At 45.2% G+C, this 13,005-nt stretch overlaps 2 protein-coding genes across 7 annotated transcripts in view; both read right to left on the reverse strand.

Annotated features, from left to right (window-relative positions):
- LOC142020032 (rho-related GTP-binding protein RhoG-like) overlaps nucleotides 1-6,709 on the reverse strand; it is a 47,938-nt gene extending 41,229 nt beyond the window's left edge. For 2 of the 5 annotated variants that reach the window (XM_075007581.1, XM_075007579.1), the window contains exon 1: nucleotides 6,423-6,709. The gene's annotated coding sequence lies outside the window, so the exon portion shown is untranslated. Of the gene's footprint in view, nucleotides 1-6,041 lie in introns of all 5 variants that reach the window. The other 3 variants (XM_075007580.1, XM_075007577.1, XM_075007578.1) reach the window with 3 other exon arrangements.
- ITGB1BP2 (integrin subunit beta 1 binding protein 2) overlaps nucleotides 1-13,005 on the reverse strand; it is an 83,447-nt gene that overhangs the window by 3,737 nt on the left and 66,705 nt on the right. The window lies entirely within an intron of this gene.

Raw genomic sequence — 13,005 nt, forward strand, 5'->3', positions numbered from 1 at the left:
GTCAAGTAGCACTTAAGACTAGCAAAGTAATTTATGAGGTGAGCTTTCGTCAGTGTTTCACTTGACCCTCACTAAACCAGAAAGACCACAACCCAAGACAAGACACACTTGTTCACCTCTACCAACAACAGCCAAAATTCAACACTGAAATGAAGTATACTTGATCTCTAAAGGCATACATGCAACTTTCCTTGCTTCACAGCAAAAGTTCTCTCAAGATGTTCCAACTAATTATTTCACCCTAGCTGTACTGAATGATGAATGCAAATGTAGAACATAGATGAATTCTTGAATTCAAATCTGTGAAATACCATAAAATTCTTCCTCATACCTTCCTATGGGAGAGTCATATTTTAGGAACAGAAACTAAAACTTCCCATGCAATCTTCCCCTTCATACAATGACGAGGGGATTATAGTTAGTTATGCAACATAGGCTGACTCAAGGACTGGACTTCAGCAAAGTGTGATAACATAGCTCAAGAAGTAATTAAAGCATAGGCAATCCTATCCAAAACGCACCCATCACTAGGCCAACATACTCTGAGGGGAGGCATATGAATAGTGGTAGTTTTTTTAAGTGCTTTTACACAAATGCTAGAAGTCTGTCTAATATGATGGGTGAATTAGAGTACCTTATATCGAAGGAGGAGATTGACATAATAGGCATCACGCAAACCTGGTGGAACACGGACAACCAGTGGGACACTATCATACCGGGATATAAAATATATCGGAAGGACAGAATAGGTCGAGTGGGTGGTGGAGTGGTACTGTATGTGAAAGACAATATAGAATCAAATGAAATAAAAATCCTAAATGAATCAAAATGTTCCACAGAATCACTGTGGATAGCAATTCCTTCCTCTGATGGGAATATAGCACTAGGGATATATTATTGACCACCTGACCAGGACAGTGATAGTGATGCTGAAATGCTAAGGGAGATTAGAGAGGCTATCAAAATAAAAAACTCACTAATAATGGGGGATTTCAATTATCCCCATATTGACTGTGTACATGTCACCTCAGGAAGGGATTCAGAGAGAAAATTTCTTGATGCCTTAAATGACTGCTTCTTGGAGCAGCTGGTACAGGAACCCACAAAGGGAGAGGCAATTCTTGATTTAGTACTGAGTGGAACACAGGATCTGGTCCATGAGGTAACTATTACAGGACCGCTTGGAAACAGTGACCATAACAATAACATTTAATACTCCTGTGTTGGGAAGAACACCGCAATAGTCTAACACTCTGGTATTTAATTTCAAAAAGGGGAATTACACAAAAATGAGGAGGTTAGTTAAGCAGAAATTAAAAGGTAGAGTAACTAGAGTAAAATCCCTGCAAGCTGTGTGGAAACTTTTCAAAGATACCATATTAGAGGCCCAACTTACATGTATACCTCAAATTAAAAAACACAGAAAGAGACCTAAAAAAGAGCCACCATGGCTTAACAACCACGTAAAAGAGGCAGTGAGAGATAAAAAGGCATCTTTAAAAAGTGGAAGTCAAATCCTAGTGATCAAAATAGAAAGGAACATAAATACTGCCAAATTAAACGTAAAAATACAAAAAGAAAAGCCAAAAAAGATTTTGAGGAACAGTTAGCCATAAATTCAAAAAAACAATAGTAAAATGTTTTTAAGTGCATTAGAAACAGGAAGCCTGCTAAAAAAAAGCAGTGGGGCCCCTGGACGACAGACACATAAAAGGAGCAATCAAGGAAGATAATGCCATTGCGGAAAAACTAAACGATTTCTTTGCTTCAGTCTTCATGGCTGAGGATGTCAGATTCCCAAATCTGAGCTGTCCTTTATAGGTGACAAATCTGAGGAACTGTCCCAGTTGAAGTGTCATTAGAGGAGGTTTTGGAAATAACTGATAAGCTAAACAGTCACAAGTCTCCAGGACCGGATGGTATTCACCCAAGGGTTCTGAAAGAACTCAAATGTGAAATTGCGGAACTATTAACGGTGGTTTGTAACCTATCCTTTAAATCAACTTTGGTACCTAATGACTAGAAGACAGCTAATATAACACCAATATTTAAAAAGGGCTCTAAAGGAGTCCCTAGCAATTATAGACCGGTAAGTCTAACGTCAGTATCAGGCAAATTAGTAGAAACCATAGTAAAGAATAAAATTGTCAGACATGTAGAGGAACATGATTTGTTGAGCAAAAGTCAACATGGTTTCTGTAAAGGGAAGTCGTGTCTTACTAATTTATTAGAGTTCTTTGAATGGGGTTAACAAGCATGCGGACAGGGGGGATCCAGTAGACATAGTATACTTAGATTTCCAGAAAGTCTTTAACACAGTCCCTCACCAAAGGCTCTTATGTAAATTAGGTGGTCATGGGATAGGAGGAAAGATCCTTTCATGGATTGGGAACTGGTTAAAAGGCAGGAAACAAAGGGTAGGAATAAATGGTAAATTTTCACAATGGAAGGAGGTAACTAGTGGCCTTCCCCAAGGGTCAGTCCTGAGACCAATCTTGTTCAACTTATTCATCAAGGATCTAGAGAAAGGGGTAAGCAGTGAGGTGGCAAAGTTTGCACATGACACCAAACTGTTCAGGATAGTCAAAACCAAAGCAGACTGTGAAGAACTTCAAAAAGATCTCAGCAAACTGAGTGATTAGGCAGCAAAATGGCAAATGAAATTTAATGTGGGTAAGTGTAAGGTAATGCACTTTGGGAAGAATAACCCCAATTATACGTATAATATGATGGGGGCAAATTTAGCTACAACAGATCAGGAAAGGGATCTTGCAATTATAGTGGATAGTTCTCTGAAAACATCCACGCAGTGTGCAGCGGCAGTCACTAAAGCAAATAGGATGCTAGGAATAATTAAAAAAGGGATAGAAAATAAGATGAAGAATATCTTACTTCCCCTTTATAAAACTATAGTACGCCCACATCTTGAGTACTGCGTGCAGATGTGGTCTCCTCACCTCGGAAAAGATATATTGGCATTAGAAAAGGTTCAGAAAAGGGCAACTAAAATGATTAAGGGTTTGGAACGGGTCCCATATGAGGAGAGGCTAGAGAGACTGGGACTTTTCAGTCTAGAAAAGAGGAGACTGAGGGGCGATATGACAGAGGTATATAAAATCATGAATGGTGTGGAGAAAGTGAACACAGAAAAGTTATTTACTTGTTCCCATAATATAAGAACTAGAGGACACCAAATGAAATTAATGGGTAGCAGGTTCAAAACTAATAAAAGTTTTTCTTCACACAGCACAGAGTCAACCTGTGCAACTCCTTACCAGAGGATGCTGTGAAGGCCAGGACTCTAACAGAGTTTAAAAAAAGAGCTCGATAAATATCTGGAGGTTAGGTATGGTGCCTAGCCTTTTTTTGAAGACAGGAGATGGATGGCAGGAGACAAATCACTTGACCATTGTCTTCGGTTCACCTCCTCTGGGGCACCTGGCACTGGCTACTGTCGGCAGACAGGATACTGGGCTAGATGGACCTTTGGTCTGACCCAGTATGGCCATTCTTATGAGACAGCATCTCCTCAAAGTAGAAGATAACTGGAAATGGGACACACTTCCTCTCTCCTCCAAAAGGAGAGTAATTGTCTCATCAGCACTCCCTGAATTGCCTCCTTGAAGTTAAATTAGGTTTGTCAGGCCCTCGAGACAAAACATGTTACTAGGACATGTGTGTGTGTGTGTGTGTGTGTGTGTGTGTGTGTGTGTGTGTGTGTGTGTGTGTGTGTGTGTGTGTGTGTGTGTGTGTGTGTGTGTGTGTGTGTAGAGCTGGTGGAGTGCGTGTGGAAGAGATGGACAGCTCAAAAACAACAATCACTGTACTAAGAACCTCAAAAACCAAGTTATCCCCATGGAGGTGTTATAAGAACGATGTGAGAAGAAGATGTAACATTTTTAAATAGGGAAACTGGCATTCCACTTAAAAATTAATAGACAGTGTGATTGACCTAATGGGACTACAGAATTCAGCCTTTCATTGAGAACATGCAAACCCTAACTATTGTGCAGCTATTACAGGATGTCCCTCTTGCCAAATGATGCCTCACACTTCCTCTTAGCTAATACATATAAGACATCCAATAATTTATTAATGGGTCAGTTTGTGGTGTTCTTACTAGTTCCCCTCTTAGAGGTGGTAAGTTTGAGATAAGTCTTAATAGAATGAGTGGCACCTGTTCTGCTGTTGCTGCAGTAAGTAGCTTAGCAGGATAATGACCTAAACACCTGAGGAGAAACTCAGAGCCTGCTGCTGCCCCAAACTTTTCAAAATCAGCCATAAATATTTTACCTGGATAAACATTTGAAAAATTTGAAAAGATGTGAAGATTTGTCAGTGAAAAACTGAAGTATTTTATTTTAACTGTGGGAGGCCCAAGCCATGTTTTTCTACAAAATATACAATTTTATGTAAGAAAAACAGATACAATTTTGTGGTTATAAAGATTACATTTCTTACATTAAGATCACTGCTCATATTTTCCTTCCATGGGTAGAATACATTTCCTTATGTGCACCACAATTTGTGCACATGTGCACCATGACAGAAACATGCTGACAGCTGTGAGCTCTCCATTAATCAGCAGGGTGGTACCTGAATCTCTCCTGGGCAGCCAACAAAGTGCTCAGCCTACAGAGTTGAGATTACATGGCCTTCCTGAGTTTTCTGAAAGAAAGCACTAGGGTTGTGGATTTGCTGGAGCAGGTTCAGCAAAGGGCAACAAAAATGATTAAGGGGCTGGAGCACAAGACCTATGAGGATAGGCTGAGGGATTTGGGCTTGTTTAGTTTACAGAATAGAACACCTAGAGATGATTTAATAGCAGCCTTCAACTTCCTGAAGGGGAGCTCAAAAAAGGAGGGTGAGAAACTGTTCTCAGTGGTGTCAGATGGTAGAACAAGGAGTAATGGTCTGAAATTGAAGAGGGAGAGGTGTAGGTTAGATATTAGGAAAAACTACTTCACCAGGCAGGTGGTGAGGCATTGGAATGCATTGCCTAGAGAGGTGGTGAATTCTCCATCCCTTGAGGTTTTTAAGTCCCGGCTGGACAAGGTCCTGGCTGTGATGACTTAGTGGGTGTTGAGCCTGCTTGAAGCAGGGGGCTGGACTAGATGACCTCCTGAGGTCCCTTCCTGCCCTGTCTGTGAGTGACTCAACTATGGCCCACCACTTTACCAAGCAGCAGCATTAATGACAGCAACATACTCCACATAATTCTGATCATTTTCAGAGTGCTATTTTTAAAACTCTGCAAAGTCCAGTAAGCCTGCCACTGCTTGCTGAGAGAGACATGAACTTTACAAACAAGAAGCCATGATGCAAACTGGGCAGAGCTCAATGCAAATCAAACCTTCTCATGCCATTCCCAGATGCCAATACACTCAAAAATGCATGGGTCTGGGAAGACACCTCTACCTAGACAATAGCCTGGAAAAATGCTACAGAAGAGGGGTGTGCAAAGTGTGGAGGGGCAACAAATATCATAAGAGGTGAGTAGCATGACTGGCTGCTGGATCTCAGGCTCCTCCATCTCATTAAAATGGAGACATTTTTGTTTTTATACATCTGTATTCACATTTATATACCAATTAATGAAGACTTTACATTCTACATCTATTTTCTTACACATGCCAAAAGGGTTTTTTCTTTATATGACCATAACCAAAATTTACATTGGTTTGGATTACATTGGACAGGTTGGGCGGCCTGTTAATTGCCAGAACGAGAAGTGGAGCCCAACGTAAAAGGTTTGCTCACTCTTACCGCAGAATACCAGAATCCCCACCCCACACAATAAGAGGACAATCTTACAAAACGCAGTTGAAGGGCACGTGGTTTACAAAAGGCTCAAATGAGCTCCCCGGAGCCGCGCGGCGGGGAAAGTAAAAGGGCTGTGAAGCAGCTGGCAGAGGAGCTGAGAGGAAGACCCTTGTGCAGACGCGCGAAGCAGGGAAGACAAGAGCGGACCGATGGACACGGGCAGTTCTCTAAACGATCGAAAGCGAGAGAAGGAAACGCTGAGTCGAGGAGGAAGTTACCTGCAGCCTGTGGAGGCCGGGACGCACGAGAACCGCAAAGGGAACCCACGGCCGCCCCCTGCCAGAGGCCAGGCTAGCTGAATGGGCTGCCCGCGACAGCAGCAATGACGCGGCCGTCGGGTCCATCCCACAGGGGGAGCAGCAGGAGACCCCAGGGGCTGCTGCCTCGGACGCGGTACTCAGGACAGCCGGCCCGGAGCGCGGCTCGCCCACAACGCAGGGCCCGAGGTCAGGCTCAGCAGCGCGCGGCGCCCAAGATGGAGGCAGCTGACCAGCTTCCCGGCACGGCCTTGCCCCGAGCCCCGCACAGGCACCCCGCGAGCCTCAACGGCCCACGCTGCCGGTGTCCGCCTTCGGCCTCGCTGCCGGCACGGCGCTCACCTCAGTCCAGCCGGCCCAGACCGCGCTCGCCACAGGTCCCTCTCGCGTTCCTCGGGCCCTCGGCAGCGACTACCCCAGCACCCGCCAAGGGCCCGCCCCGGGACCCGCCTTGAGCACGCGCAGCTCCGCATCCCCGGCACGCACACTGCGCACGTGCCACGCAGCGCGGTGTTCTCTGGGAGGTGTAGTACCTCAGGGCGAGCGGCCTCCTGCCCCGGGCGGGGCCGGCGTAGCTTCGACCCCGCCCCCCGCGCCTCAGAGGCAGTGGTGCGCATTGGCGGGAATTTTCGCTGCCGCTGGCCGCGCTGTCAAGGTCTGAGGGGAAATCGACGCGTAACGAAGACTCGGACTAATTCTGGTGACGCTGAAAGAGCCGAGTGTGTCCCGAGCGTTACCTGCCACGCGTGCAGCCGTGTCCAGAGGCAGCCCTGGGTCACTGGCCGCCGGCCGGGCGAGGGTTGTGGCTCCTCAGAACGACTGGGTAGCTACCTGCTAGCGCCGCCCTTCCAAGCGCGGATCAGCTGCGTTTGTGACGAGCGGCGACGCACAATCCGAAAGTACCGTCCCGTTCCTGGTATCGGAGCGGTGGCCGCGTCACTCTGCCTTCAAACACAACAGCGAGTCCTCCGGTAGCCCAGAGACCGCGGGACATTTTAGAGCATGAGCGTCTGTGGGCAAAGACCCGCTTCGGCAGCTGCATGACTCGGCCTGGGGGATTTGGAGGAGGGCCAGAGCTGGCAAGGTCTCTGCACTCAGGGTGGAACGGGCCCATTATCGGCAGTATGCACCAACACTGCGTCTGCACTGTCCCCGAGCTTCGAAATGGCCATGCAAATACATATTCAGCACCTCATCAGAATGCCGGCGACCGCGACGGTTCGAAATTGCCACAGCTCGCTGCCGCGCCACTCGTACAGACGGGTCCTTTTCGAAAGGACCCCACCAACTTCGAAATCCCCTTATTCTTATCTCATTCCTATTCTAGGCTACGTCTACAGGTGAAGCCTACATCGAAGTAGCTTATTTCGATGTTGCGACATCGAAATAGGCTATTTCGATGAATAACGTCTACACGTCCTCCAGGGCTGGCAACGTTGACGTTCAACTTTGACGTTGCGCAGCACCACATCGAAATAGGCGCTGCGAGGGAACGTCTACATGCCAAAGTAGCACACATCGAAATAAGGGTGCCAGGAACAGCTGCAGACAGGGTCACAGGGCGGACTCAACAGCAAGCTGCTCCCTTAAAGGGCCCCTCCCAGACACAGTTGCACTAAACAGCACAAGATCCACAGAGCCGACAACTGGTTGCAGACCCTGTGCATGCAGCATGGATCCCCAGCTGCAGCAGCAGCAGCAGCCAGAAGCCCTGGGCTAAGGGCTGCTGCACATGGTGACCATAGAGCCCCGCCGGGGCTGGAGAGAGAGTGTCTCTCAACCCCTCAGCTGATGGCCACTGTGGCAGACCCCGCTATTTCGATGTTGCGGGACGCGGATCGTCTACACGTGCCCTACTTCGACGTTCAACTTCGAAGTAGGGCGCTATTCCCATCCCCTCATGGGGTTAGCGGCTTTGACATCTCACCGCCTAACGGCGATGTTAACATGGAAATAGCGCCCAACACGTGTAGCCGTGACGGGTGCTATTTCGAAGTTAGTGCTGCTACTTCGAAGTAGCGTGCACGTGTAGACATGGCTCTGCTGATAGGAACAAGGGGACTTCGAAGTAGGTGGGGTCCTTTCGAAAAGGAGCCCTGTCGGAATGAGACGCGCGGCAGCAAGGCGGGTCAATTTCGAAGTGCTGTGGCAGCCCGCATGCTAATGAAGTGCTGAATATGCATTTCAGTGCTTCATTAGTAAACTTTGAAATGGCCATTTGCATGGCCATTTTGAAGTTTGGGGCACGTGTAGACGTAGCCTATGTCACTGTGACATTGCGAGCACTGTGTAGATCTGAACCCCACTCATCCTCCAAAATCCTGCAGAAGTATGTAAAGCACCACCAAATGTAATGTAAAATGGAATTAGGCCTGTAGATGAGGTTTCAGTTTATTCATATTAAGTACAAGATGGAACATTAACTGATAGAAAACCGTGCTAATCTATGTGCTATGAAAACAAAAAAGCGGTCCAGTAGCACTTTACAAATTAACAAAATAATTTACTAGGTGATGAGCTTTTGTGGGACAGGCCCACTTCTTCAGATGGAACATTATTAGAGCCTAGCATGCAATGTTTTTAGGCATATTACAAAACAGAAATAATTCATGAAGAGCCAAAAACCACTTTCATTTATTAAATACATGCAGTTTTCAGTGCCTTGTGGCCACATTCAATCTAAAACAAACCGAACACTGGATTGATCTAATTCTGATTAGCCTCAAAAATCCAGAAGGAACAAAAGGATCTTCAAACGAAAAGTAAATAGGCGTGTTAATACAAATTCATGCATAGAAAAATTACAGTCGTTAGTTTAATATTTGTGCATAGGAGTTCAATGCCAGACAATTCATACGTATCCACATACAAACAGTACTGCACTGTATAGTTATAAGCATATGCACCATTGTAGATACACATTTGGGTGCAAGCATATGGTGCCTATGTGTAAACCTAGGGAAGGGGTCTGCAACCAAAATATTGAGAACAGACATTTTTCAAATTCAGTTACAAAATCAATACTTCAAAAGCTGCAATGCATGTGAATATGAGACAGTCCTTAATAAATAATGTCAAACATATTTTTATCACCCCTATTTTAAAAAACTGCACACACACGTTGATTCATACCAGTCAGAATGTTGTTACTCCACCTCCAGGCTTAACCCACCTCAGCCCCGAAATCTCACCCCCATCCCTAAGCTTTATTTCCATCCCGCAAACCTGCCCACCCCCACGCTTAACCTCTATCATCCCGAAACCTGCCCCCCCCAATCCCAGGTTTAACCCCTCTCAGCCCCAAATTTGCCCCCCCCTTCCCAGGTTTAACCCCTCTCAGTCCCAAACTACCCTGTATCCCCAAGCTTAACCTGCTTCAGGCCTAGCCTTTGCCCCCACTGCCCGCCCCATCCACAGGATTAACTTGCCTCAGTGCACGCAGCTTCTCAGCAGCCATGGCCTCCTGCACCACTGCTCCACACTGCCTCTTCCTCCTCCTCAGAAATGCTGCAAGGCTCCAGCAGGGGCAGGCTCAGCCACTCATCCCCCACCCGAAGCACTTCTGCAGGCAAAGCACTTCCCCAATGTGCCTCAACCGCAGCTCCCTGCCCTGCCCCAGCTTCCTTCTGCAGGCTTCCCTGCTGCCTCTGATTGCTCAGCTGTGCCGAAGGCTGCCACCACTTAAACAAAAAGCCACTAAGTTCAGTTGGTTCAACAGCAGGCAACTGAATTTATTTATTTTTTTTTGTTTAAGTGGCGGCTGCCTCAGGCGCCACAAAAGGAGTCAGTGGTGGCAGTGCTCGGAGCCTCAAGTGGCTCCTTGAAGAGGCGCACTCTGGTGCTGCTGGTTGCTGTCTTTTGGCTGAGAGTGTTGGAGTAGCAAAAGAAATGAGCCATTTAAGAGGTGTACCATAACTAGGCCTATTTTGCATGTAAAGAGTGCATATGTACACAATGGTCTTTAGGCTTTTCCGAGTATTATTTACAAGGTTTATGCATAGCCCCCTAATTTTATTCAAATTTACAGCGTTTGCATTGCTGAGCTTGCCAAACTAATTCTATTGTTGCCTTGCTCAAATGCAGATTTTGAGAGGATTTTCTCTATGGCTTATGACATCAAAATTAAAAAAAGAAACAAACTGCGTTCCCAAAACATGAATGCCATCACTTCAATTAGATCAAATTTCAAGTCAAGAAACAGGTCTCCTATCATGCTGCCCATTAGTCAAAACAGGTTCTCTTTGTATAACTAAACCATTTAGACCACAAGAGAAAGTAAACATTCATGGTTATTGTGACGTATCAGACTGAGCTTTTTTATGATGATTGTATTCACATGATCAGTATTGTATATTTCTTAGACTAATATTTTCCTGCATTAATAATTTTAATTCTGTTGTGTTATTTCTGTGATTATATTTTCATTTCTGTGTTTATTTATGTGATTATATTTTTAGTTCTGTGATTATTATGTATTTAATTGTCCTTTTTTTAATTTTTCTGATGGCATATATTAATGATGTGAACTATGTCCTGTCCTGCAATTAATGCTCAATGAAATATACAAATTCTTGATTAAAGAGCCCTTAATTTTGCAGAAATATACTGAACAAACTGATATGTTAAAATTCTAAATAAACTCAAACAATATAATTAATCATTTTTTGCTTGTTTATTATATTAATATGCCATATAGCACTTTATTTTTGAATGGAGGGAATTTCCTAGTTGAGGAAGGATTTTTTTGCATGCAAAAAGTGGGAAATTCCATACTTCTGAATTGGCATCACTGCTCAGGGGCTGGACTGGACTGCTTGCACTTTTCTCTTTTCTAACAGGGCTTTTACAGCTGGGGCTTGAAGGTGGGGGGGAGGGGCAGAGGGCCAGCAGGTGCATATGCTGTGGGGCCACCACACTGGGCCCACGCTTGGGAGGGTGGCAGACAGGTGATCTGGCACCAAAGACGCTCACTGGGAGCCAGCAGAGTAGGCTGTAGTGAGGTTGCACTGCTTCCTGCTGTTGCCAGTAAGTGCGGGGCAGAGGGGGAGCAGGGCTGACCCATGCTGCCAGTGACAGGTGCCCCCCCCAGTCTCCTAGGCTATATTGCTTGGGGAAGGGGCAGAGTTGGGGCTGGAGTAGGCAGATAGAAAGGTGGGGGTATTCCAGACGCTCCCCCGCCCCCCCAGACACCCTCTCCCAGACTAGAGGTGGCAGCAATAAATCACAGGGGAGGGGCCTAGTCCCATGGCCCAGGCTCCCCTTGCATTCCTCCTGAGCAGTCACCACTAGGCATCCACCACTGACTACAGTATTCAAGCTGTAGGGATACCAAGGATCTGTACAGAAGCATACTGCCATTTCTGATGGTTCCCAACACTGCGAGGTTTTTGGCTGTCAATGGACAGATGTTTTCAGACAACTTGATTATGACTAATTTGGAGTTCATCATTTTACATGTATAGTTGTGATTAACTTTTTCCATCTATAAACACTTTTGTTGATCAGTTACTCAGTTTAGGGAGATTCTTTTGTTCTGTAACTCTTTGCAGTCTCTTTTGGACTTAACTCTCTTGCACCCAGAATTTAAGAGATGTGATTTGATTCCAGGGGATGGAGAATTTCACTTACATTTGTTATTTCTTAAACGTGTACTTGGTGCTGTGTATAATGCATATAAAACCATTCCAGGCACTAGAGAAAAGGTTACAGTCAAAAAGAAGAGACACTGAGGGGCCCACGTGAGGGAGGTTCAGTACTTCGCTCCAGGGACTGCATGTATTTTAAAAACAGTAGAAGTAATCTGGGCCCACATTTTAGTGTTTTTTTCTTTTAAAAAAATTACATTTTAAGAAAAATTAATTCTATATTAAAGTACTGTGAGAAATAAAACAGAAGCTGCAGAATGCAGAAGACATTTAACATCAAACTGGGATGGGAGATGAAGCATTGGTAGATGAGGAAATAAAGTGAACGTCATCTGACATAACATAAAAAGCTGAATGCATGAACCCAGGAGCACTGACTTCCAGGGTCTCCTGGAACACCACCCCCCCGTCGACCTCAGGGAACACCCTTCCCTCCAAGGTAGGTGAACAGAGAGATCAGTCCAACACGATGGGTGAGTCTACACTTGCATTCCTCTTTTGAAAGAGATATGCAAATGAGGTAAACCAAAATGCAACTGATGTATAGATTTGCATATTCTAATTTCAAAACAGCTCCTTCCGAAAGAAGAAAGCCAGTGTAGACACTGCTCTTTTGAAGTAAACCCATCTTTGAAAGAATCCTTCTTCCCTTTATTTAATGGGCCAGCTGGTAATTGAATATGCCATCATCTCTGCAATGCCACTCTTTCTTAACATACTCTTGCCCCTTTCCTTCTGCTTGGCTTTAATCTTGTGCTCTCACTATTCATACATTCCAAAAACAGAAGTGACCATTATGAGCATCTAGGCTAGTGGTTATCAACCTACAGAACACTGAACGACATGTACGCTGGGACTGACCCAGTCTGTCAATTTCAAAAAACTTTGAGGTGGGATGCTTCTTTCTCTCTCAAGCCAGGTTATCTCTGTAGCTTTATTTTACTCCTGGCTACTCCACATCATATGAAAGGGTCATTTCTTAGGCACCTTGTTTGACTCTAGTTGGCCCTGAGCCCTATCTGACTAAGAGGCTTTATGTGTAGGACTGAGGTCTGTAAGACTAAGCAATGTGCTATGTATCAAAACCTTGAATAAAAGAATCAAAGCAGGCACCAGCTGGCAGGGAGCCCTTCCCTGTTGGGCTGCCTGGGTACAAGGCAAAGAAGCCAAAGAAGCACACTTGTTAGATATTGCTGGGAGGTGCCATAAAGAGAAAATCCAAAGAAACTTCTGCCATAGTTATTCAAAAAGCACAGTCTAGCCAGATCTGGGGAAAGTTG

This window comes from Carettochelys insculpta, chromosome 13 (assembly GCF_033958435.1).
Source record: "Carettochelys insculpta isolate YL-2023 chromosome 13, ASM3395843v1, whole genome shotgun sequence".
Lineage (NCBI taxonomy): Eukaryota > Metazoa > Chordata > Testudines > Carettochelyidae > Carettochelys > Carettochelys insculpta.